The 26,073-nt window shown below is 44.2% G+C and overlaps 1 pseudogene; it reads left to right on the forward strand.

The window, feature by feature from the left end:
• Window positions 1-2,177: 2,177 nt before the first annotated feature.
• LOC109904490 (isovaleryl-CoA dehydrogenase, mitochondrial-like) lies at window positions 2,178-22,927 on the forward strand (annotated as a pseudogene).
• The last annotated feature ends 3,146 nt before the right edge of the window (window positions 22,928-26,073 follow it).

Consider the following 26,073-nt stretch of genomic DNA (forward strand, 5'->3'; position numbering starts at 1 on the left):
CAGGATTAAGATTTAATCCTACTACACCAGCTCTGACGCTCGTCGGATGTGGCAGGGCTTGAAAACTTTTACGGACTATTAAGGAAAACCCAAACATGTGCTGCCCAGTGACGCGAGCCTACCAGATTAGCTAAATGGCTTTGATGCTCGCTTCAAGGCAAGCAACACTGACGCATGCATGAGAGCACCAGGTGTTCTGGATGACCAGAAACAGGTCAACATTCACAATGCCTATTTTGCCAATTTTGCAGGTTTTCCCTACTTACAAAGCATGTAGAGGTCTGTATTTTTTTTAAATCAAAGGTACACTTCAACTGTGAGAGACAGAATCTAAAACAAAAATCCAGAAAATGTTTAAGTAATTCCGGAGTGCCAAGTCTAGGACCAAAAGGCTCATTGACAGCTTCTACTCCCAAGCCATAAAACTACTGAACAATTAATCAATTGGCCACTGAACTATTTACATTTACACCCTGCCACCATTTGTTTTGTACACTGTTGCAACTCGCTGTTTATTGTCTATGCATAGTCACTTCACCCCTACCTACCCCTTACCTCAGCTAACATGTACCCCACACACTGACTCGATACCTATACACCCTGTATATAGCCTCGTTATTGTTATTTTGTGTTACTTTTTATAATTTTTTTATTTAGTTTATTTGGTAAATATTTTCTTAACTCTTCTTGAACTGCACTGTTGGTTACCCCCTACTTTTTCGAACATTCTGTTAAAAATCGCGCAACATTTCGGTGTCCTGCTACTCATGCCAGGAATATAGTATATGCATATGATTAGTATGTGTGGATAGACAACACTCTGACGTTTCTAAAACTGGTTAAATCACGGCTGTGACTATAACAGAGCGTGTGTTTCATCGAAAAGCGCAAGAAAATCTGGTCACTGAAAACTGAAAAAAGTATCAATACGCCACTTGCATGTATTGTTGAATGGAAACTAAATTAGATGGGGCCGAGATTGCAATTCCTACAGCTTCCACACGATGTCGCCAGTCTCGTCATTTCCGGTGCCTTTGTTTCTTGGTCAAACATACTAGAGAGATCACTTTCCATCCGGTCTCCGACAGGAAGTTTTGGAAGAGAGATTTTGGAAGATGATTTGAAATCGTGGAGCTATTGAATACACATCGCCCCGTGATCAATTTGATAGATTATTAACGTTTACTGATAACTAAAGTTGGATTACAAAAGTATTTCGAAGTGTTTTGTGAAAAAATGACGTAGCGTTTTCAAACAGTTTTTTTTTCTGAATCACACAGTTTCCATAGATGGCTATTTTGGGTATATATGGACCGATTTAATCGAAAAAAAGACCCAATAGTGATGTTTATGGGACATATAGGAGTGCCAACAAAGAAGCTCATCAAAGGTAATGAAAGTTTTATATTTTATTTCTGCTATTTGTGTAGCGCCGGCTACGCGAAATCTTTTGTTTACGTCGCATTCAGGTATTTTGGGGTGTTGCATACTATCAGATAATAGCTTCTCATGCTTTCGCGGAAAAGCATTTTAATAATCTGACTTGTTGGCTAGATTCACAACGAGTGTAGCTTTAATTCACTACCCTGCATGTGTGTTTTAATGAACGTTTGAGTTTTAACGAGTGCTATTAGCATTTGGCGTAGCGCATTTGCATTTGCTGATGGCTAGATGAGACGATTGCGTCTCGGGTCGACGTAAGAGGTTAAGGGCTTTTAAGCACGCGTTTCAGGTCTACGCTTGTGGTATTCGAAGCATGTGACAAAGTTTGATTTTGTCACGGTCGTTAATAAGGACAGACCAAGGCGCAGTGTGATTTGAGTTCCACATCTTTGTTCAAAGTCAATCTTCCAAAAACAAATAACCAGAGGAAGGCTCCTGCCATGTAGCGGGGCTGGACGCCGTGCCTGGACCTGGCCCCGGGGCAGAGGAAGGCTCTGGCCTTGGAGCGGGACTGGACACCGTGCCTGGACTGGGCACCGGGGCAGAGGGAGGCTCCTGCCATGGAGCGGGATTGGACACCGTGCCTGATTTGGGCATCGGCACAGAGGAAGGCTCCGGCCATGGAGCGGGACTGGATGACGTGCCTGGACACCAGCGCAGAGGAAGGCTCCTGCCAGGGAGCGGGACTGGACACCGTGCCTGGACTGGGCATCGACGCAGGTTGCACCGGACTGATGACACGCTCCTCAGGTCGAGTGCGTGGAGCCGGCACAGGACACTCCAGGCTAGAGAGGCGCACTGGAGGCCTAGTGCGTGGAGCCGGTACAGGTGGAACCGGACTGTTGACACGCACTTCAGGGCGAGTGCAGGGAGCTGGCACAGGACGTACCGGACTGGGGTGGCGCACTGGAGGCCTGGTGCGTGGAGCCGGCACAGCTGGCACTGGACTGGTGACACACACTTCAGGGCAAGTGCAGGGAGCTGGCACAGGATGTACTGGACTGGGGAGGCGCACTGGAGGCCAGATGCGTGGAGCCAGCACAGACTTCAACAGACTGCTGACAGGCTCTTCAGGTCGAATTTTGAGCAGAAAACACTTGACCAACATCTCTCTCCTCTCTTTCCCAAAACTTCTCCATCCCATCCCTGATGGTCTCTGGCTCTTCAGAGCAAGTGCGGGGAACCGGCACAGGATATACCTGGCTGAGAAGGCGCACTGGAGATCTGGTGCGTGGAGCCGGCACAGATGGCATCAGACTGATGACACTCTCTTCAGCACGCCTGCGCTGCAGCCTACTCCTCGCCTCCACCTCTCTCCGGTATCCCTCATTGAATTCCTCCACTGTCTGCCATTCAGGCTCTGGCATTCCCCGCTGCTCAGTCAACCACCCCATGTGCCTCCCCCCTCCCAAACAAATCTTGGGGTTTCTGTGGCCGCAGCCCCCGGCGTCGTCGCTGTCCTTCCTGATCTTTCGGCGACTCCCGCCAAGGAAGGGTCTCACATCCACTCCTGATCTTCACCCAGGTCCAACTCACCTTTTCCTTGATTGGTGGGATATTCTGTCATGGAGCTTAACAAGGACGGACCAAGAAGCAGCGTGATTTGAGTTCCACATCTTTATTCTCAAAGTGAAACTACCAAAAAACAAATAACCAACAATGAAACCGTGACCTCAGTGGTGCTACATGCACAGACACAAAACAATATCCCACAAAGCAGGTGGGAGAAAGGCCTTCCTAAATATGATCCCCAATTAGAGGCAACGATTACCAGGGAGGGTAGATACTGATAATCTATTGTTGAGAAAAGAATAGTATTTGACTCACCGTCTTTGTACCATGTCTCCAAGAGTGGGCATTGAGCCAGGTGCCATGAGGCCAGCTCAGCACATCTGGTCTCCAGTGCGTCTCCTCGGGCCGGTGTACATGGCACCAGCCTTACGCATGGTGTCCCCGGTGTCCCCGGGCTATTCCACCTCGCCGCACTGGCCTGGCTACGGGGAGCATTCAACAAGGTAAGGTTGGGCAGGCTCGGTGCTCAAGAGCTCCAGTGCGCCTTCACGGTCTGGTCTATCCGGTGCCACCTCCATGCACCAGCCCTCCGGTCACAGCCCCCCACACCAGACTGTCTCTCCGTCTTCTCCCTACAGGTGCTCCCGCCTGTCCAGCGCTGCCAGAGCCTTCCTCCGGCCCAGCACTGCCAGAGTCTCCCGTCTGTCCTGAGCTGCCAGTGTCTCCCGTCTGTCCTGAGCTGCCAGAGTCTCCCGTCTGTCCTGAGCTGCCAGAGTCTCCCGTCTGTCCTGAGCTGCCAGAGTCTCCCGTCTGTCCTGAGCTGCCAGAGTCTCCCGTCTGTCCTGAGCTGCCAGAGTCTCCCGTCTGTCCTGAGCTGCCAGAGTCTCCCGTCTGTCCTGAGCTGCCAGAGTCTCCCGTCTGTCCTGAGCTGCCAGAGTCTCCCGTCTGTCCTGAGCTGCCAGAGTCTCCCGTCTGTCCTGAGCTGCCAGAGTCTCCCGTCTGTCCTGAGCTGCCAGAGTCTCCCGTCTGTCCTGAGCTGCCAGAGTCTCCCGTCTGTCCTGAGCTGCCAGAGTCTCCCGTCTGTCCTGAGCTGCCAGAGTCTCCCGTCTGTCCTGAGCTGCCAGAGTCTCCCGTCTGTCCTGAGCTGCCAGAGTCTCCCGTCTGTCCTGAGCTGCCAGAGTCTCCCGTCTGTCCTGAGCTGCCAGAGTCTCCCGTCTGTCCTGAGCTGCCAGAGTCTCCCGTCTGTCCTGAGCTGCCAGAGTCTCCCGTCTGTCCTGAGCTGCCAGAGTCTCCCGTCTGTCCTGAGCTGCCAGAGTCTCCCGTCTGTCCTGAGCTGCCAGAGTCTCCCGTCTGTCCTGAGCTGCCAGAGTCTCCCGTCTGGCCTGAGCTGCCAGAGTCTCCCGTCTGGCCTGAGCTGCCAGAGCCGCCAGTCTGTCCTGAGCCGTCAGTCAGCTAGGAGCTGCCAGAGCCGTCAGTCAGCTAGGAGCTGCCAGAGCCGTCAGTCAGCCAGGAGCTGCCAGAGCCGTCAGTCAGCCAGGAGCTGCCAGAGCCGTCAGTCAGCCAGGAGCTGCCAGAGCCGTCAGTCAGCCAGGAGCTGCCAGAGCCGTCCGTCAGCCAGGAGTCCCAGAGCCGTCAGTCAGCCAGGAGCTGCCAGAGCCGTCAGTCAGCCAGGAGCTACCAGAGCCGTCAGTCAGCCAGGAGCTGCCAGAGCCGTCAGTCAGCCAGGAGCTGCCAGAGCCGTCCGTCAGCCAGGAGTCCCAGAGCCGTCCGTCAGCCAGGAGTCCCAGAGCCGTCAGTCAGCCAGGAGCTGCCAGAGCCGTCAGTCAGCCAGGAGCTGCCAGAGCCGTCAGTCAGCCAGGAGCTGCCAGAGCCGTCAGTCAGCCAGGAGCTGCCAGAGCCGTCAGTCAGCAAGGAGCTGCCAGAGCCGCCTGTCACGCCGAAGATGCTGGAATCGCCCTTCTCCCCGGAGCTGCTGGATTCTCCCGCATGTCCAGCGCTGCCGGAGTCGTCCTTCACTCCGGCGCTGCCGGAAACTCCCGTCCCCAGTCCGAGGTCGGTGGCAAGGGTCGCCGCTCTTAAGAGGCCACGGAGGCGGTTAAACAACTTCTTGTGATTCCCAAACCCGCATGCGGGAGCGTAATCATCGCCTGAAACTAATTAGCATAACGCAACGGACATAAATATCCCTAGAAAATATTCCTATTCATGAAAATCACGAATGAAATATATTGAGACACAGCTTAGCCTTTTGTGTGAAAATCACCCTGTAATCTCAGATTTTCAAAATATGCTTTACAGCCAAAGCTAGACAAGCATATGTATAAATTTATCGATAGCCTAGCATAGCATTTTGTCCAGCTAGCAGCAGGTAACTTGGTCACGGATATCAGAAAGGGATGTTTTCACTCACGAGACTCCCAGGTAGATAGCCAAAGTTCATTTTTTCCCAAAATATTATTTTTGTAGGCGAAATAGCTCCGTTTGTTCTTCACGTTTGGCTGCTGTCACGTTCTGACCTTAGTTCCTTTGTTATGTCTTTTGTTTTAGTATGGTCAGGGAGTGAGTTGGGTGCGTTGTCTATGTTAGTTTGTCTATGATTTTCTATTTCTGTGTTTGGCCTGGTATGGTTCTCAATCAGAGGCAGCTGTCATTCGTTGTCACTGACTGAGAACCATATTTAGGTAGCCCGTTTTCCATTGTGTTTTGTGGGTGGTTATTTTCTGTTTAGTGTTGTGTTGCACCTTACAGGACTGTTCATTGGTTGTTTATTGTTTTGTTTTCAGTGTTCATAAAAAATATGGACCCTTGCCACGCTGCACCTTGGTCCTCCTCTCCTTCCCCAGAAGACAAGCGTTACACCTAGAGGTCTTAACCAAGGAGTTTGATATCAGACCATTTCCTACATGAATATGTCACTTACGATTTGTCTTGCCTTCCAAGTCACTTACTTGGTCATTTTGTAAATATATATTATTTTCTCTAAGTACTTGATGTGCCCATCTCATTGATATCAAATTATTAGAGATACACAAATTGATTTTGCACCCACCCACATTTTGGGATGTGATCACTCAGTTTGTTTGTTTGACCTGGCGAAGATCCGTTCCCGGATCGAAAAGTCAATAAAGAGGTGAATTGGGAGCTTTAACAGCGTGAGGGCCATCTTGTTCTTTATTTAATCTTCAGCATAACAATGGTTGCATGGAGTATACTGCATAGTTAAAGGTACACAGTGTAGTGCTGAAATAGACTGTCAACTTTTTAGCTGTGCACCTCTGATTATAATCAATATTAATTTCATCAGAACAATTGGATCTACCACTTACCATATCATAACAATTATCAGATCGGAGCTTAAGCTTGCCTTATATCTATCAGATTCAGTTACAACACCCCCCCAGACCCAACTCATCAGAATGCCCTCACCGCTTGACCCAACTAGCAATTCAGACCAGTCCGAATTCAGGTCCTAACTCCACAAGGTCTCCGTCTTATTAAGGTTAAATAACATTTTAATAAATCAGCTTCTTGTCTAACCCCTATGTCAAAGAGGACTATGGAGATCTTAAAGCAGCACCCCCCTACACACACCAAACACATATGCACACACACTCCCTCATTTTTACATGACCATCTGCCAGGGGAGCTGGACCTGATTTCTCAAAGGGAAACTGCAAGCACACACTGCTCTCAATTACGGCTTTTGATATGGACGTGAGCAATTTAACAAGTGCCCCATAAACATGTTATTTTCTTGCAAGGTTGTTTCTTATTCCATGTCTTAATTACTTGGATGGTAACGGTTACCAACACATGCTACCCAGCTGCACCAAATCAGCATTAATTCTCAACAAAGTCTTCTAACCTGGTAGCCTACCTACACACTAACACATTGATAAACTTCTTTTTTTTTACATAGCTACATGCTAAAAGACATGTTGTAATATAATGAGTTCCAGTACTCAGTAAATGTCATGAGAGTGTATCACATCATTCAAATAAAGTATGGTATGATGATAAACGTGTCTTTTATAGCAAATAAGGATGCATCTTATGTGTATACTTTTAAATGAACATGGTTGCTGATATAGGAAGATGGACTACAGATGGTGGTCTGCAGGTTCAAAATCATTGCACAATAAAGTAGGTTGAGGGGGAGAAAGGGTTGACCTTCACACCTCTTACCAGGGTTGTGTTTGAGAGAAAACATGTTGTTTTCCTACAGTGACATATTCCACGCATATGCTGGCACCAAATCATATGGTTCTAACCTTTGGAATATTTAGGAATCAGCTCTAGAGGTATTAATAGTCATTTTAATCACAAGCGTGGCACTGCTTTTCAAAACTCAGCCATTTGATCAAGCCAACATATGGTATTTCTAGTAGGAAGTAGGGATTAGCTGGAAAAAAATACCCCAACTCCGAATGTATCAAATAGCTTTGCATGTGTTTTCATTTAATATAACGGCATGATTTTCAAAAATCAATGTGATGGTTTCTGTTCCAAATGAAGTCCAAATATTTGAGGACCAGTCAGCTTTATAAACATCAAGAATCATTTTGAATTTAACCTTTGACGTACTCCAGGGAGTATTAATGCTTTGTGCAAAATACTGTTTATTATGATGAGGATGTGCAACTCTAGTGCTAAGGGCCTCTGCTATGGAACGCTCAGAGTGTATGAACAACCTTGGACACCCAGGTCAGGTTCTGGGTCACACTCTGTCTGCTGTAGTTCTTGAATTAGTCCATGGGTCAGAACCCCACATTTGGGATATCAGGGTGATGATGTCTGAGTGAGTTTCTTAAAGGTCTATGTCCCTAGAGATGGAAAATGTGTGATAGCAATGGCAGCTTTCTCTGTGTTTACCACCCTTTCTTTCATCTGTCATTTTCCCATAGGGATTTTACCCTATGACAAACAATGTCAGTATACAACAAGTTGCTCACATATACCTTTTAATCATATATCATTGGAAAGCTTAGATTCACAGCTATCCATCAGACACATTTTCAGGAATGTTCAGGTCAACAGAACTTTGACCTCTAGGGTACATATCAGAAATGCCTGTATAAATTGCTTAATGAAACCCTTATCTTATACATTTTGAACTTTGTTTGAAACGTGGTTCTGAAAGGACATGAAATTACCTTTTCAAATTATATATAATATAACCAACTTTGAAAGCACAACCTACAACTGTTGTTTAAAAATAGCCCATATTGTGCAATTTGACATTAGAATGTTGGAAGCTAAGCCATAGAAATCCATGTAGTGGAACAGCTATGTTTTTGAATCAAATTACACACAGACACCTAGAAAATAGTTGAAAACATATTTGTAGATATTTTTATCTACAAATATTCCGAGTGTAATAAGCGAGAATATTACTCGCTAATGTTCAGTCTCTGGATAATAAAGTTGACGAGCTCAGGGGAAGGATTTCTTTCCAGCGAGACATCAGGGATTGTAACATACTCTGTTTCACGAAAACACGGTTCTCTCAGGATGTACTGTCTGAGTCCGTCCAGCCAGTTGGGTTCTCAGTTCATCGCGCTGGCAGGAATAAATATCTCTCCGGGAAGATGAAGGGCGGGGGTGTATATTTCATGATTAATGACTTATGGTGTGATTGTGATAACATACAGGAACTCATGTCCTTTTGTTCATCTGACCTAGAATACCTCACAATCAAATGCAGACAGGATTGTCTTCCAAGAGAATTCTCTTGGCCCTGTATATCCCCCCTCAAGCCGATAACACGACGGACCTCGAAGAACTTCACTGGACTGTATGCAAACTGGAAACCACATATCCTGAGGCAGTATTTATTGTAGCTGGGGATTTTAACAAAGCAAATTTGAGGAAAAGGGTACCGAAGTAGCCAACATATTGACTGTAGTACTCACGCTGCTAAAACACTCGACCACTGCTACTCCAACTTCCGGGATCCCTACCAGGCCATCCCCCGCCCCCCTTTCGGCAAATCTGATCACAATTTTGGTCCTCCCTTCCTATAGGTAGAAACTTAAACAGGAAGTACCCATGCTAAGGACTATGCTTCAAGATTGTTTTGATCAAGCGGACTGGGATATTATAGCCTCCGAGAATAATATTGACGTATGCACTGATACAGTGACTGAGTTAGTCAGGAAGTGTATAGGAGATGTTGTACCCAATGTAACTATTAAAACCTACCCTAACCAGAAACCGTGGATAGATGGCAGCATTCGCGCAAAACTGAAAGTGCGAACCAACGCATTTAACCATGGCAAGGTGACTGGGAATATGACAGAATACAGTGTAGTTATTCCCTCCGTAAGGCAATCAAACAGGAAAAACGTCAGTAAAGAGACAAAGTGGAGTCGCAATTCAACGCCTCAGACACGAGACGTATGCGGCACGGTCTACAGACAATCAAAGGGAAAACCAGCCACGTCACGGACACCGACAAGCTAAACACCTTCTTCGTGGCGTTTGAGGATTTGACACAGTGCCACAGTGACGTGAGTAAGACATTTAAGCGTGTTAACCCTTGCAAGGCTGCCGGCCCAGACGGCATCCCTAGCCACGTCCTCAGAGTGTCATGCCCTGATCTGTGTCACCTGTCCTTGTGCTTGTCTCCACCCCCTTCCAGGTATCATCCCTCTTCCCAATTACCCCCTGTGTATTTATACCTGTGTTCTCTGTCTGTTTGTTGCCAGTTCGTCTTGTTCATTCAAGCTAACTAGCGGTTTCCTGTCAGCTCCTATTGTTTCCCAGCCTCTCTTTCCTCGTCCTCCTTGTTTTTGACCTCTGCTTGTCCTGACCCTGTACCCGCCCACCTGACCTCGCTGCCTGTCCCTGACCCTGAGTCCACCTGCCGTCCTGTATCTTTGCCTTACCCTGGATCTTCGACCCCTGCCCTCCTTGACCTGTCTTTGTCTGCCCCTGTTGCGACAATAAACATTGTTACCTTGACAGTCTGCACCTGGGTCTTACCTTGATTTCTGACACAGAGCATGCGCAGACCAGCTGGCTAGAGGGTTTTCAGACACATTCAATCTCTCCCTATCCCAGTCTATTGTCCCCACATGCTTCAAGATGTCCATTGTTCCTGTACCCAAGGAAGCAAAGGCAACTCAACTAAATGACTATCGCCTCGTACCACTCACTTCTATCATCATGAAGCGCTTTGAGAGACTAGTCAAGGATCATATCACCTCTACCTTACCTGGCACCCTAGACCCACTTCAATTTGCTTACCGCTCCAATAGATCCACAGACGATGCAATCGCCATCGCACTTCAAACTGCCCTATCCCATCTGGACAAGAGGAATACCTATGTAAGAATGCTGTCCATTGACTATAGCTCAGCATTCAACCCCATAGTACCAAGCTCATCATTAAGATTGAGGCCCTGGGTCTGAACCCCACCCTGTGCAACTGGGTCCTGGACTTTTGGACAGGCTGCCCCCAGATGATGAAGGTAGGAAAAAAACACATTCACTTCACGGCCCAACTAGGATGCGTGCTCAGGATGCATGCTCCCTGTTCACCCATGACTGCGTATCCTCACACGCCTCTAACTCAATCATCAAGTTTGCAGACGACACATCAGTAGTAGGCCTGATTACCAACAATGATGAGACAGCCTACAGGGAGGAGTTGAGGGCCCTGGGAGGGTGGTGCCAGGAAAATAACCTCTCACCGAACGTCAACAAAACAAAGGAGCTGATCGTGGACTTCAGGAAACAGCAGAGGGAGCACCCCTCTGTCCATATCGATGGGACTGCAGTGGAGAAGGTGGAAAGATCCAAGTTCCTCGGCATACATATCACTGACAAACTGAAATGGTCCACCCCACACGGACAGTGTGGTGAAGAAAGCGCCTGTCGGGCCGTATCAACACCTGGTACGCCAACTGCACCGCCCGCATCCGCAGTGCTCCCCAGAGGGTGGTGCGGCCTGCCCAACGCATCACCGGGGGCAAACTACCTGACCTCCAGGACACCTAGAGCACCCGATGTCACAGGAAGGCCAAAAAGATCCTCAAGGACAACAACCATCTGGGCCACTGCCTGTTCACCCCGCTATCATCCGGAAGGCGAGGTCAGTACAGGTGCATCAGGATATTTGTATAAATGGTTACAATGTGTATCACACTGATCGAGTTAAGAAAGGTGGGGGTGTGTCTATATAAGCTAAATTCCTTGTAAGTGTGGCAAAGTCAAACTATTTGTAAATAGTTAGAAATTCTTGCTTATAATCTTGAGGTTTCAAAGGGTCTCTCTATAACTGTGATTGGCTGGTATAGACCCCCATCTGCTCTCGGTGATGCATTTTCTTCTCTGATGCACCTTATGTCTAAACTTCTTTCCAGTGAAATGATGTTGATTGGTGAAATGGTGTTGGCTAAAGCCGGTGTCTGGTGATTTTAAGATGTATTTTAATTATATCAAATTTACCCAGTTGATTAACTCACCTACCCGCCCAAATCTTAAATGTCCAGAGAAATCTACCCAGATTGATTTGATATTGACAATGTTCCACATAAATATTCTGCGGTTTGTGTTTTCTGTAATGATTTAAGTGTTGCTGTTGGACCGTTGTCATCATCTGACAATAATTAGCATAACGCAACGGACATAAATCCTCCTAGAAAATATTCCTATTCATGAAAATCACAAGTGAAAAATATTGGAACACAGCTTAGCCTTTTGTTAATCACCTCAGTCATCTCAGATTTTCTAAATATGCTTTACAGCCAACGCTAGACAAGCTTTTGTGTAAGTCTATCATAGCCTAGCATAGCATTATGCCTTGCTAGCAGCAGGCAACCTTGTCACGGAAATCAGAAAAGCAATCAAATTAAATCGTTTACCTTTGATGAACTTCAGATGTTTTCACTCACGAGACTCCCAGGTAGACAGCCAAAGTTCATTTTTTCCCAAAATATTATTTTGTAGGCAAAATAGCTCAGTTTGTTCTTCACTTTTGGCTGAGAAATCGCCCGGAAATTGCGGTCACCACAACTCCGAAAAATTCCAAATTAGCTCCATAATATCGACAGAAACATGGCAAACGTTCTTTAGAATCAATCCTCAAGGTGTTTTTCTAATATCTATTCGATAATATATCTGTCGGGACAATTCGTTCTTCACTTGGAGTAATGGCTACCTCTGTATTTTACGCGAGAATCTCTCTTGGAGCCACCATGTGACCACTTACGCAATGTGGCCACCTACGGCTATTCTTCAACATAAATGCATAAAACTACGTCACAATGCTGTAGACACCTTGGGGACTACGTAGAAAGTGTAAGCTCATTGATGGTACATTCACAGCTGAATAGGGAGTCATTGGAACGCAGCGCTTTCAAAACCTGGGGCACTTCCGGATTGGATTTTTCTCAGGTTCTGTTATACTCACAGACAATATCTTTACAGTTTTGGAAACGTTAGAGTGTTTTCTATCCAAAGCTGTCAATTATATGCATATTCTAGCATCTTTTCCTGGCAAAATATATTTTTCCAAAAATGATAACACTGCCCCTAACACCAAGAGGTTTTAAAGGGCAGGATAATCCATGGTTTTCCTCTGAGCTGTTTTGTATTATTCACTAACATAATCTAGCCTGGGTTAAGGCAAGGAAATAAGTTTTCTGATGCTGATTGGCTTCTTTTTAGGCAGCTACAAAACAAGTGTTCTTCTCTTCTCGGGAAAGCCAAGTCTGAATATTTTAAGTATGTTACCACAGATGACCCTAGAATGTTTTGGAAGGCTATTAAGTTTATGTCTGGTAACAGTAATGTTAATGAATTACCGTCATGTGAATTGAAGGACTCTTTTGCTGTATATGACAACTGAAATGCTGAATTGTTTCAATGAGCACTTCGCATCATCTGATAGGCTGTTTGATTCAGTATTCTCTGGCTCTGTACACTACTGTGTGGATGAACTGGTGAGAGCTGGTCAAACCTATAGCTGTTTGCCATTCTCAGTGCAGGAAATCCTTAGATCAGAGAAAGCCTGCAGGTCCTGATCTTCTTGATCCATGATTTTTAAAACTGGCCGCTGATTTCATAGCTGAAATTCCAAGGATCTGGAAATCAGCACTTGTCCTACCACTTTTAAAAGGGGGAGATCCAACTATTTTAATCATTTATAGGCCAATCTCAAAGCTGTCAACCCTGGCGAAAATACTTGAAGCCCTTGTTAGTGAACAGCTAAAAGAGTATATGACAGCTTCTCTTGCATATTGCATATTGCATATTCAACAATTTACAAAATAAATATGAGCTGAAGTTGGGATTCTATTTTAGAAATAAGGCCTCTCATAGAAATTATGCCTCTTCTAGTGAATGCTTCCGCTCAGAGATCAATTGACACCCATAGGTATACTCCCGTGATTTCTATGGTTTTTACTAGATTACTTGTAGTTTTTCATGTATTCTGTCTGTAGTTGTGTAATGACTTGGTGCTGCTTACCTTGGCCAGGATGCTCTTGAAAAAGATATTTCAAATCTCAAAGTGCCCTTCCTGCTTAAATAAAGGTTAAATAAAATCAAATAAGGGGCTATTAAATTTGAACAAAATTTGAGAATGAATGCAACTCATTTACTAGCTATGCGACTGGTGAATATTCTGTGAATCAAAACATTTACCGATGTCGAATCTGTGCGCTCAGAGGTTTGGCACTAATTTAGCGACAATCCTCTGCCAAAAGTTTTGTAGTTGTAAAAGATTCTGCAAGCAAACATTCGTGAACGTTTCACGGGATGTAAACATGCTTTCCATTGTGCTAAATATGGATAACTACAGTTGAATTCTGAAGTTTACATACACCTTAACCAATTACATTTAAACTCAGTTTTTCACAATTCTTGACATTTATTCCTAGTAAAAATTCCCCGTCTTAGGTCAGTTAGGATCACCACTTTATTTTAAGAATGTGACATGTCAGAATAATAGTAGAGAGAATTATTTATTTCAGCTGTTATTTTTTTCATCACATTCCCAGCGGGTCAGAAGTTTACAAACACTCAATTAGTATTTGGTAGCATTGCCTTTACATTGTGTCACTTGGGTCAAACGTTTTGGGTAGCCATCCACAAGCTTCCCACAATAAGTTGGGTGAATTTTGACCTATTCCTCTTGACAGGGCTGGTGTAACTTAGTCAGGTTTGTAGGCCTCCTTGCTTGCACACACGCTTTTTCAGTTCTGCCCACAAATGTTATATAGGATTGAGGGCAGGGCTATGTGATGGCCACTCCAAAACCTTGACTTTGTTGTCCTTAGGCCATTTTGCCACAACTTTGGAAGTATGCTTGGGGTCATTGTCCATTTGGAAGACCCATTTGTGACCAAGCTTTAACTTCCTGACTGATGACTTGAGATGTTGCTTCAATATATCCACATCATATTCCAACCTCATGATGCCAGTGCTTCACGGTTGTGATGGTGTTCTTCGGCTTGCAAGCCTCCCCCTTTTTCCTCCAAACATAACGATGGTCATTATGGCCAAACCATTCTATTTTTGTTTCATCAGACCAGAGGACATTTCTCCAAAAAGTACGATCTTTGTCCCCATGTGCAGTTGCAAACCGTAGTCTGGCTTTTTTTATGGCGGTTTTCGAGCAGTGGCTTCTTCCTTGCTGAGCGTCCTTTCAGGTTATGTCGATATAGGACTTGTTTTACTGTGGATATAGATACTTTTGTACCCGTTTCCTCCAGCATCTTCACAAGGTCCTTTGCTGTTGTCCTGGGATTGATTTGTGCTTTTTGCACCAAAGTACGTTCATTTCTAGGAAGGCGTCTCCTTCCTGAGCGGTATGACGGATGCGTGGTCCCATGGTGTTTATACTTGTTTGTGCAGATGAATGTGGTACCTTCAGGCGTTTGGAAATTGCTCACAAGGATGAGCCAGACGTGTGGAGGTCTACAATTCTTTTTCTGAGGTCTTGGCTGATATATTTTGATTTTCCCATGATGTCAAGCAAAGAGGCACTGAGTTTGAAGGTAGGCCTTGAAATACATCCACAGTTAAACCTCTCAAATGATGTCAATTCGCCTATCAGAAGCTTCTAAAAAAAAACATGACATAATTTTCTGGAATTTTCCAAGCTGTTTAAAGGCACAGTCAACTTAGTGTATGTTAACTTCTGACCCACTGGAGTTGTGATACAGTGAATTATAAGTGAAATAGTCTGTCTGTAAACAATTGTTGTAAATATTACTTGTGTCATGCACAAAGTAGATGTCCTAACCGACTTGCCAAATCTATAGTTTGTTAATTAACAAGAAATGTGTGGACTGGTTGAAAAATGTATTCTAACGACTCCAACCTAAGTGTATGTAAAAGTCCAACTGTGTGTGACTTGTTATGCAAATGTTTACTCCAGAACTTATTTAGTCTTGCCATAACAAAGGGGTTGAATACTTATTGACTCAAGACATTTTAGCTTTTCATTTGTATTTACTTTGTAAACATTAATAAAACAACTCTACTTTGACATTATGGGGTATTGTGTCTAGGCTAGTGACACAATCTCAATTGAATCCATTTAAAATTCTGGCTGTAACACAACAAAATGTGGAAAAAGTCAAGGGGGTGGGAATACTTTCTGCAGTATGGATTTTCTTTTTGCAGTATGGATCAGATGACCACTAAATGCATTAAAAGGACCATTTTAGGTGTGCCGCAGAATTTCATATCCCATCAAGCTGTGCCATGGTTCAAAAAGGTTGGAAACCACTGCTCTACTGAACTCTACTGTACTGCTATAATTAAGCAATCAGGGCTCGAACCACCCAGTTGATAATGTAATTTATAAAACAGGTTTTTTTGGATGCTGATTGGTTGATATGCGGGAGTCTAGGACAACAACTCCTGCAAAATACCATGATTTTTGAACTTCACAATTCCACGGTCCCGCAGCCCAGGCAGGAAATTCATCAACTTCAACTACAAGGGGTGGCGGTCTATGTATTCTTTTAAACAACAGCTGGTGCACGATATCTAAGGAAGTCTCGAGATATTGCTCACCTGAGGTAGAGTTTCTCATGATAAGCTACAGACCACATTACCTACCAAGAGAGTTTTGATCTATATTCCTTGTAGCTGTTTACATACTACCACAGTCAGAGGCTGGCACTAATATAGCATTGAATGAGCTGTATTCTGCCAACAAGAAAACACTCACCCAGAAGCGGCGCTCCTAGTAGCCAGGGAATTGAATGCAGAGAAAGTTAAATCAGTTTTACCAACTTTCTAACAGCATGTTAAATGTGCAAGCAGAGGGGAAAGTACTCTGGACCACCTATACTCCACACACAGAGGTGCATACAAAGCTCTCCCTCACCCTCCATTTGGCAAATCTGACCATAATTCCATCCTCCCCTCTTACAAGAAAAAATTAAAGCAGGAAGCACCAGTGACTAGATCAAGAAAAAGTGATCAGATGAAGCAGTTGCTAAGCTACAGGACTGTTTTGCTATCACAGGGATTCCTCCAATGGCATTGAGGAGTACACTACATCTGTCATTGGCTTCCTCAATAAGTGCATCAATGACGTCGTCCCTACAGTGACCATACGTACATACCCCAAACAGAAGCCATGGATTACAAGGCAGCATCCGCACGGAGCTTAAGGCTAGAGCTGCCGCTTTCAAGGAGAGGGACATCAAACAGGCAAAGCGTCAATACAGGACGAAGATTGAGTCGTACTACACCAGCTCTGATGCTTGTTGGATGTGGCAGGGCCTGCAAACCATTACAGACTACAAAGGGAAGAACAGCCGAGATCTGCCCAGTGACAGGAGCCTACCAGACGAGCTAAACTACTTCTATGCTAGCTTCGAGGCAAATAACACTGAAACAGGCATGAGAGCACCAGCTGTACCGGAAGACTGTGATCACGCTCTCCGCAGCCGATGTGAGTAAGACCTTTAGAAAGGTCAACATTCACAAGGCCGCAGGGCTAGACGGATTACCAGGACGTGTACTGCGAACTAACAAGTGTCTTCACTGACATTTTCAACCTCTCCCTGCCCGAGTCTGTAATACCAACATGTTTTAAGCAGACCACCATAGTGCCTGTGCCCAAGAACATGAAGGTTACCTGCCTAAATGACTACCGTCCCGTAGCACTCACGTCTGTAGCCAAAAAGTGCTTTGAAAGGCTGGTCATGGCTCACATCAATACCATCATCCCAGAAACCCTGGACCCACTCCAATTTGCATACCGCCCCAACAGATTCACAGATGATGCAATCTCTATTGCACTCCACACTGCCCTTTCACACCTGGACAAAGGGAACACCTATGTGAGAATGCTATTCATTGACTACAGCTCAGCGTTCAACACCATACTGCCCTCAAAGCTCATCAATAAGCTAAGAACCCTGGGACTAAACAGCTCCCTCTGCAACTGGATCCTGGACTTCCTGATGGGCTGCCCCCAAGTGGTAAGGGTAGGTAACAACACATCCGCCACGCTGATCCTCAACACGGGCCCCTCAGGGGTGCGTGCTCAGCCCCCTCCTGTACTCACTGTTCACTCCATGACTGCATGGCCAGGCACGACTCCAACACCATCATTAAATTTGCCAATGACACAACAGTGGTAGGCTTGATCACCGACAACAACGAGACAGCCTATAGGGAGGAGGTCAGAGAGCTGGCCGTGTGGTGCCAGGACAACAACCTCTCCTTCAACGTGATCAAGACAAAGGAAATGATTGTGGACTACAGGAAAAAGAGGACCAAGCACGCCCCCGTTCTCATCGACGGGGCTGCAGTGGGGGCAGGTTGAGACCTTCAAATTCCTTGGTGTCCACATCACCAACAAAATAACATGGTCCAAGCACACCATGACAATAGTGAAGCGGACACGACAAAGCCTATTCCCCCTCAGGAGACTGAAAAGATTTGCCATGGGTCCTCAGATCCTGAAAAGGTTCTACAGCTGCACCATCGAGCGCATCCTGACCGGTTGCATCACTGCCCGGTATGGCAACTGCTTGGACTCCGACCTTAAGGCATGACAGAGGGTAGTGCAAATGGCCCAGTACATCACTGGGGCCAAGCTTCCTGCCACCCAGGACCTCTATACCAATTGGTGTCAGAGGAAGGCCCTAAAAATTGTCAATTGACTCCAGCCACCCTAGTCATAGACTGTTCTCCCTGCTACCACACGGCAAGCGGTACCGGAGCGCCACGTCTTGGTCCAACAGGCTTCTAAACAGCTTCTACCCCCAAGCCACAAGACTCCTGAACATCTAGTCAAATGGCTACCCAGACAATTCGCATTGCCCCCCTCCCCTCCTCTCTCCACACCACTGCCACTCTCTGTTGTCATCTATTCATAGTCACTTTAATTAACTCTACCTACATGTGCATACTACCTCAACTAACCAGTGACCCCGCACTTTGACTCTGTACCGGCACCACCCTGTATATATACTTTTTTACTTCTGCTCTTTAATTACTTGTTACTTTTATCTATTATTCTTATCTGTGTTTTTTGAAACTGCACTGTCGGTTAGGGGCTCGTAAGTAAGCATTTCACTGTAAGGTCTACACATGTTGTATTCGGCGCATGTGACTACATTTTTTAAATTTGATTTGCTGATATTGCTGTCCATCTCTCTCTGTTTTATTTTGTTGAAGGTGACCACTACATTCTTAACTGCGGCAAGTTCTGGATTAACAACGGGCCGGATGCTGACGTTCTCATTGTGTACGCTAAGACGGACCCAGAGGCTCACCAAAAGGGTATCTCAGCTTTCATTGTGGAGAAGGCAAGTATTTATTTATTTATTTATTCATCATAAGGAACTCAAACACTTTCCATATTTTGCTTACAAAAGCTTCACCAATTATGGACCTGTGATCGTTTCATGCTTCTTTTTTATTATGAACAATAATGGAAATGGTTCTGTCAAAATCCTCAACCTCTACATGGTCTGAGCTTATTAGTAAATTGTGTCCCACTTTTACTCCTACAGGATACGCCAGGGCTTAGCATGGCACAGAAGCAGGATAAACTGAGCATGAGGGGCTCCAACATCTGTGAACATATCTTTGAGGACTGCAAAATTCCAGGTGTGTGCCGGTGGATGGGTGAATATGTACAGTATGTGCCTGCCTGAGTATATGTATGTGCCTGACATGTGCATATCTACGTATGAGTATTTGAAATTCAAATTCAATCTTTTTTTCGATTACAGAGGAAAATATCTTGGGCCCTCTCAACAAGGGTGTTTATGTAATGATGAGAGGACTGGACCTGGTGAGACTTGAGCACGCATCAGGACCTATCAGGTAAATTCTTTCTACTTCTCAGCTTTTCAGTTAAGAAAATACTCTCCTCTCATTATGCAAGCTGTGATTGATTTTGCCGTTCCCTACCTGCACATAAGAGAATCTTTTGGACAGAAGATTGAACACTTCCAGGTGGGACATCAACCAAAACCAAATGATTCTCAGGCGGTTACCCTTTCTAGCGCAGGCGTTTCGCTAGCGGAACCCCTCGCCAACATTCCGCTGAAAAGGCAGCGTGCGAATTTCAAAAATATTTTTGGGAAATATGTAACTTTCACACATTAACTTACAAACATCCGGTGATTTTGCAGAAATACTCATAATAAACATTAATAAAAGATACAAATGTTATTCACAGAATTAAAGATAGACTTCTCCTTAATGCAACCGCTGTGTCAGATAAAAAAAAAACGGAAAAAGCATAATCTGAGAACCGCGCTCAGAGCCCTATCCAGCCAGAGAAATATCTGACATTTTGGAGTCAACAGAAGTTAGAAATAACACTATAAATATTCACTTACCTTTGATGATCTTCATCAGAAGGCACTCCCAGGAATCCCAGTTCGACAATAAATGACTGATTTGTTCCATAAAGTTCAATAAAGTCCATCATTTATGTCCAAATAGCCACTTGTTGTTAGCGTGATCAGCCCAGTAATCCATCTTCATGAGGCGCGAGCACTTCGTCCAGACAAAAACAAAAAAAGTTCCATTACAGGTCAAAGAAACAAGTCAAACGATGTATGGAATCAACAATAATGTTCCAACCGGAGAATTCCTATGTCTGAAGAAAAGCACTGGAACGAGAGCTAACTCTGTCGGGAGCGCACGTCACGAGCCAGACCACAGACTCAAACAGGTCTCATGAGCCCCTCCTTTATAGTAGAATCCTCAAACCAGTTTCTAAAGATGGTTGACCTCTAGTGGAAGCCGTAGGAAGTGCAACTTGACTCCATAGACACTGTGTATTTGGTAGACCAAGCTTTGAAAAACTACAAACCTCAGACGTCCCACTTCCTGGTTGGATTTTTCTCAGGTTTTCGCCTGCCATATGGGTTCTGTTATACTCACAGACATCATTCAAACTGTTTTCGAAACTTCAGAGTGTTTTCTATCAAATACTAATAATAATATGCATATATTTGCATCTGGGACATAGTAGGAGGCATTTCACTCTGGGCACGCTATTCATCCAAAAGTGAAAATGCTGCCCCCTATCCCCAAAAAGTTAATTAAATTTAACCGTATTATAACCTACATGTTTTTTCTCCTGTTTCTCTTGCATATACCACTTCCTTAAACGTTTTGAAATGACTCATTTGATGTAGGATAATTTTTTATTTTTTTATTTTTTTTTATTTTACCTTTATTTAACCAGGTAGGCAAGTTGAGAACAAGTTCTCATTTACAATTGCGACCTGGCCAAGATAAAGCAAAGCAGTTCGACAGATAAAACGACACAGAGTTACACATGGAGTAAAAACAAACATACAGTCAATAATGCAGTATAAACAAGTCTATATACAATGTGAGCAAATGAGGTGAGAAGGGAGGTAAAGGCAAAAAAGGCCAAGATGGCAAAGTAAATACAATATAGCAAGTAAAATACTGGAATGGTAGTTTTGCAATGGAAGAATGTGCAAAGTAGAAATAAAAAAATAATGGGGTGCAAAGGAGCAAAATAAATAAATAAATTAAAATTAAATACAGTTGGGAAAGAGGTAGTTGTTTGGGCTAAATTATAGGTGGGCTATGTACAGGTGCAGTAATCTGTGAGCTGCTCTGACAGTTGGTGCTTAAAGCTAGTGAGGGAGATAAGTGTTTCCAGTTTCAGAGATTTTTGTAGTTCGTTCCAGTCATTGGCAGCAGAGAACTGGAAGGAGAGGCGGCCAAAGAAAGAATTGGTTTTGGGGGTGACTAGAGAGATATACCTGCTGGAGCGTGTGCTACAGGTGGGAGATGCTATGGTGACCAGCGAGCTGAGATAAGGGGGGACTTTACCTAGCAGGGTCTTGTAGATGACATGGAGCCAGTGGGTTTGGCGACGAGTATGAAGCGAGGGCCAGCCAACGAGAGCGTACAGGTCGCAATGGTGGGTAGTATATGGGGCTTTGGTGATAAAACGGATTGCACTGTGATAGACTGCATCCAATTTGTTGAGTAGGGTATTGGAGGCTATTTTGTAAATGACATCGCCAAAGTCGAGGATTGGTAGGATGGTCAGTTTTACAAGGGTATGTTTGGCAGCATGAGTGAAGGATGCTTTGTTGCGAAATAGGAAGCCAATTCTAGATTTAACTTTGGATTGGAGATGTTTGATATGGGTCTGGAAGGAGAGTTTACAATCTAACCAGACACCTAAGTATTTGTAGTTGTCCACGTATTCTAAGTCAGAGCCGTCCAGAGTAGTGATGTTGGACAGGCGGGTAGGTGCAGGTAGCGATCGGTTGAAGAGCATGCATTTAGTTTTACTTGTATTTAAGAGCAATTGGAGGCCACGGAAGGAGAGTTGTATGGCATTGAAGCTTGCCTGGAGGGTTGTTAACACAGTGTCCAGAGAAGGGCCGGAAGTATACAGAATGGTGTCGTCTGCGTAGAGGTGGATCAGGGACTCACCAGCAGCAAGAGCGACCTCATTGATGTATACAGAGAAGAGAGTCGGTCCAAGAATTGAACCCTGTGGCACCCCCATAGAGACTGCCAGAGGTCCGCACAGCAGACCCTCCGATTTGACACACTGAACTCTATCAGAGAAGTAGTTGGTGAACCAGGCGAGGCAATCATTTGAGAAACCAAGGCTGTCGAGTCTGCCAATGAGGATATGGTGATTGACAGAGTCGAAAGCCTTGGCCAGATCAATGAATACGGCTGCACAGTAATGTTTCTTATCGATGGCGGTTAAGATATCGTTTAGGACCTTGAGCGTGGCTGAGGTGCACCCATGACCAGCTCTGAAACCAGATTGCATAGCAGAGAAGGTATGGTGAGATTCGAAATGGTCGGTAATCTGTTTGTTGACTTGGAATGAATGATGCTCTAGCACTCCAGAGGTATGATGATAAAGAGGTATAAACCCATAACCTTGATGCAAGCAAAGATGGCTGACATGTATACACGCCTGGGCGCCTGTCAACCATATTTGTATAACGTGGCAAGAGCCTGTGACAAGGGACACTTCAGTTCCATGGTGAGAAGTTTCGACAATTGCTATTATTTTTCCAGTATGGTTGAAATGTAATGTGAAATTCAAAGATGTAATGTGATAGAAAAATATCTTGGATAGCATATTATTGACTTGGGGTGTCATTGCAGGACTGTGCTGGGGTCATCCTTTATTGTGCTGAGAATGCAACTCAAGTCGCTCTGGATGGAATTCAGTGCCTGGGTAAGACCCATGCAAACCATGCACTTCATTGAAAATGTTTGATCTTCGTAGCTAATGTAATCAATCACTTGCTAAACTGTTTTACTCTTGCGTTCACCCTAACTACAATCTCTCTGGGGTAGAGGGCTTGTTTTGTAAATTGATTTATGTCAAGTAATTTCACATTCCTTTACCCGCAGGTGGAAATGGCTACATTAATGATTACCCCATGGAGCAGGCACCAGCGAGGTGCACAGGTTCATCATTGGTCGAGCATTTAACGCCATGTACAAGTAGACTTCGAAGGCTGAAGTACAGTACATAAACAGATGGACTTGATCACTACACACCCTTACACAGGCCTTGCATGAAAAAAACTTTGAGAAAGTAATGTCCTATTGTTTCAGTGTATGATAATTAGAGCTTCATTGGGCTGCTGCCAAACGTAGAGACCACTCCCGGACTCGGGAGAGGCAAAGGGCGAGAGCCGTGCGTCCTGCAAAACACGACCCAACCAAGCCGCACTGCTTCTTGATGCAATGCCCGCTTAACCCGGAAGCCAGCCACACCAATGTGCCGCCACAGGAGTCGCTAGTGTGCGATGGGACAAGGACATCTCTGCCGGCCAAACCCTCCCTAACCAGGACGACCCTGGGCCAATTGTGCGCCACCCCATGGGTCTCCCAGTCTCGGCCGGCTGCGACAGAGCCTGGACCCAAACCAGGATCTCTAGTGGCACAGCTAGCACTGCGATGCAGTGCCTTAGACCACTGCGCCACTCATGAGGTCCCAGTTTTAATAGCGTTCAATCAGTTTATGATAATTTTTTTGTCTTAATTATAATAACGTTTATTACCTCAGACCAAATCCCTGTTTGGAATAGGGGGCAGCACTTTCACATTCGGATGAAAAGCGTGCCCAGAGTAATCTTCCTGCTACTCAGGCCCAGAAGCTTTTCAAAGCTTGGCCTACCGAATACACAGTGTCTATGGAGTCAAGTTGCACTTCCTAAGGCTTCCACTAGAAGTCAACAGTCTTTAGAACCGTGTTTGAGGCTTCTACTGTGAAGTGGGGGCGAATGATAGCTGATTCAACCAGAGGTCTGCCAGAGTGCCATGAGCTGATCACGCGTGCACACGTGAGTGACCTGCGTTCCATTGCAATTCTAAAGACAAAGGAATTCTCCGGTTGGAACATTATTGAAGATGTATGTAAAAAAACATCTGAAAGATTGATTCTATACATCGTTTGACATGTTTCTACGAACTGTAATATAACTTTTCGACTGAACTTTTGCCTGGACTTGCCCGTGCCTCGTGAGTTTGGATTTGTTTACCAAACGCGCTAACAAAATGAGGTATTTGGACATAAATGATGGACTTAATTGAACAAATCAAACATTTATTGTCGAACTGGGATTTCTGGGAGTACATTCTGATGAAGATCATCAAAGGTAAGTGAATATTTATAACGCTATTTCTGACTTTTACTGACTCCACAACATGGCGGGTATCTGTATGGCTTGTTTTTGTGTCTGAGCGCCGTACTCAGATTATTGCATGGTGTGCTTTTTTGAAATATGACACAGCAGTTGCATTAAGGAGAAGTATATCTATAATTCTGTGCATAATATTTGTATCTTTTATCAAAGTTTATTATGAGTATTTCTGTAAATTGATGTGGCTCTCTGAAAATTCGCCGGATGTTTTCGAGGCACAACATTCCTGACCATAAAACGCCAATGTAAACTGAGATTTTTGGATATAAATATGAACTTTATTGAACAAAACAGACATGTATTGTGTAACATTAAGTCCTATGAGTGCCCTCTGATGAAGATCATCAAAGGTTAGTGATTCATTTTATCTCTATTTCTACTTTTTGTGACTCCTCTCTTTGGCTGGAAAATGGCTGTATGTGTTTTTGTGACTAGGCTCTGACCTAACATAATCATATGGTGTGCTTTCGCTGTAAGGCCTTTTTGAAATCGGACACGATGGGTAGATTAACAAGAAGTTAAGCTTTAATTTGGTGTTTTGCACTTGTGAATGTATGAAAGTTACATATTTCTATGTATGTTGTCGAGTTCCGCTAGCGAACTCCTAGCCGTAAGATTAGCTGAGTGCCTTTTCAGCGCCAGGCGCTATCTGTTTGGGGTTTTAGGCTGGGTTTCTGTACAGCACTTTGATACAGCACTGAGATATCAGGTGCTGTAAGGGCTTTATAAATACATTTGATTTGATTATACATCTCACAGGAAAAAGTCAATAAAAGATAAATCTGAAGACAAACCCATAAAATGTAATGTTCCACTTTCAGTATTCTTCCTCGGCAGTTACATGCTTCATGATCAACACCTATTTATACATTTCTTCCTGAAACAAACGTAGATAGTTGTTGTTTGAGGTCTGTTTCGTGTAAACAGTTTGATAAGTGAATGTAAATACAATGCATTTGGAAAGTATTCAGACCCCTTGATTTTGACCACATTTTGTTATGTTACAGCCTTATTCTAAAATGGATAAAATAAAACATTTTCCTCATCAATCTACACACAATACCCCGTAATTACAAAGCGAAAACCGATTTTTAGAAATATATGCACATTTATTACAAATAAAAAACAGAATTACCTTTTATTTACATAAGTATTCAGACCCTTGCTATGAGACTTGAAATTGTGCTCAGGTGTATCCTGTTTCCATTGATCATTTGAGTATCTGCAGAGAAGAATGGGAGATACTACCCAAATACAGGTGTGTGACGCTTGTAGCGTCATACCCAATTAGGCTCGAGGCTGTAATCGCTGCCAAAGTTGCTTCAACAAAGTACTGAGTAAAGGGTCTGAATATCTAGGTAAAAGTTATATAAATATATATATTTTTATATATATATATATACACATTTCCAAAAATGTCTAAACCTTTTTTTGCTTTGTCATTATGGGATATTTTGTGTAGATTGATCAGGGAAAAAAAATATTTGATCAATGTTAGAATAAGGCTGTAACGTAAAAAAATGTGAAAAATGTCAAGGGATCTGAATACTTTGAGTGCACTGTACAGTACATTGCTTTTTATTTTCTTAATGGCACTCGCCTCCTTTTCACCTCATGTAACACTTGATTTACTTAACGAGGCACATCTCAATCGGTGGTCCAGGTAAGTCATGACAATAGCAGAAGTGGGGCTTTCCTCTTTTGTTTACTATTGTTCCTCAAGCAAGATGACATCAGATTCCCATCAGATTCCCATCAGACTAACACCTTGAAAGCCTAAAAAGTTGTGTAAAAAACACTTTTGTTAAATGTATTTTCTTTACTTAAGTGTGTGTACTTTACTGTATTTATAGTTGGGATATTCCTTTTCAAAAAGTACAAGTTCAGAAATCGCTGCCTTTGGAGGATGTTGCATTTGCCATTTTAATGGATAATAAGACAATAT

Source organism: Oncorhynchus kisutch, linkage group LG14 (genome assembly GCF_002021735.2).
Source record: "Oncorhynchus kisutch isolate 150728-3 linkage group LG14, Okis_V2, whole genome shotgun sequence".
NCBI classification, from domain to species: Eukaryota; Metazoa; Chordata; class Actinopteri; order Salmoniformes; family Salmonidae; genus Oncorhynchus; species Oncorhynchus kisutch.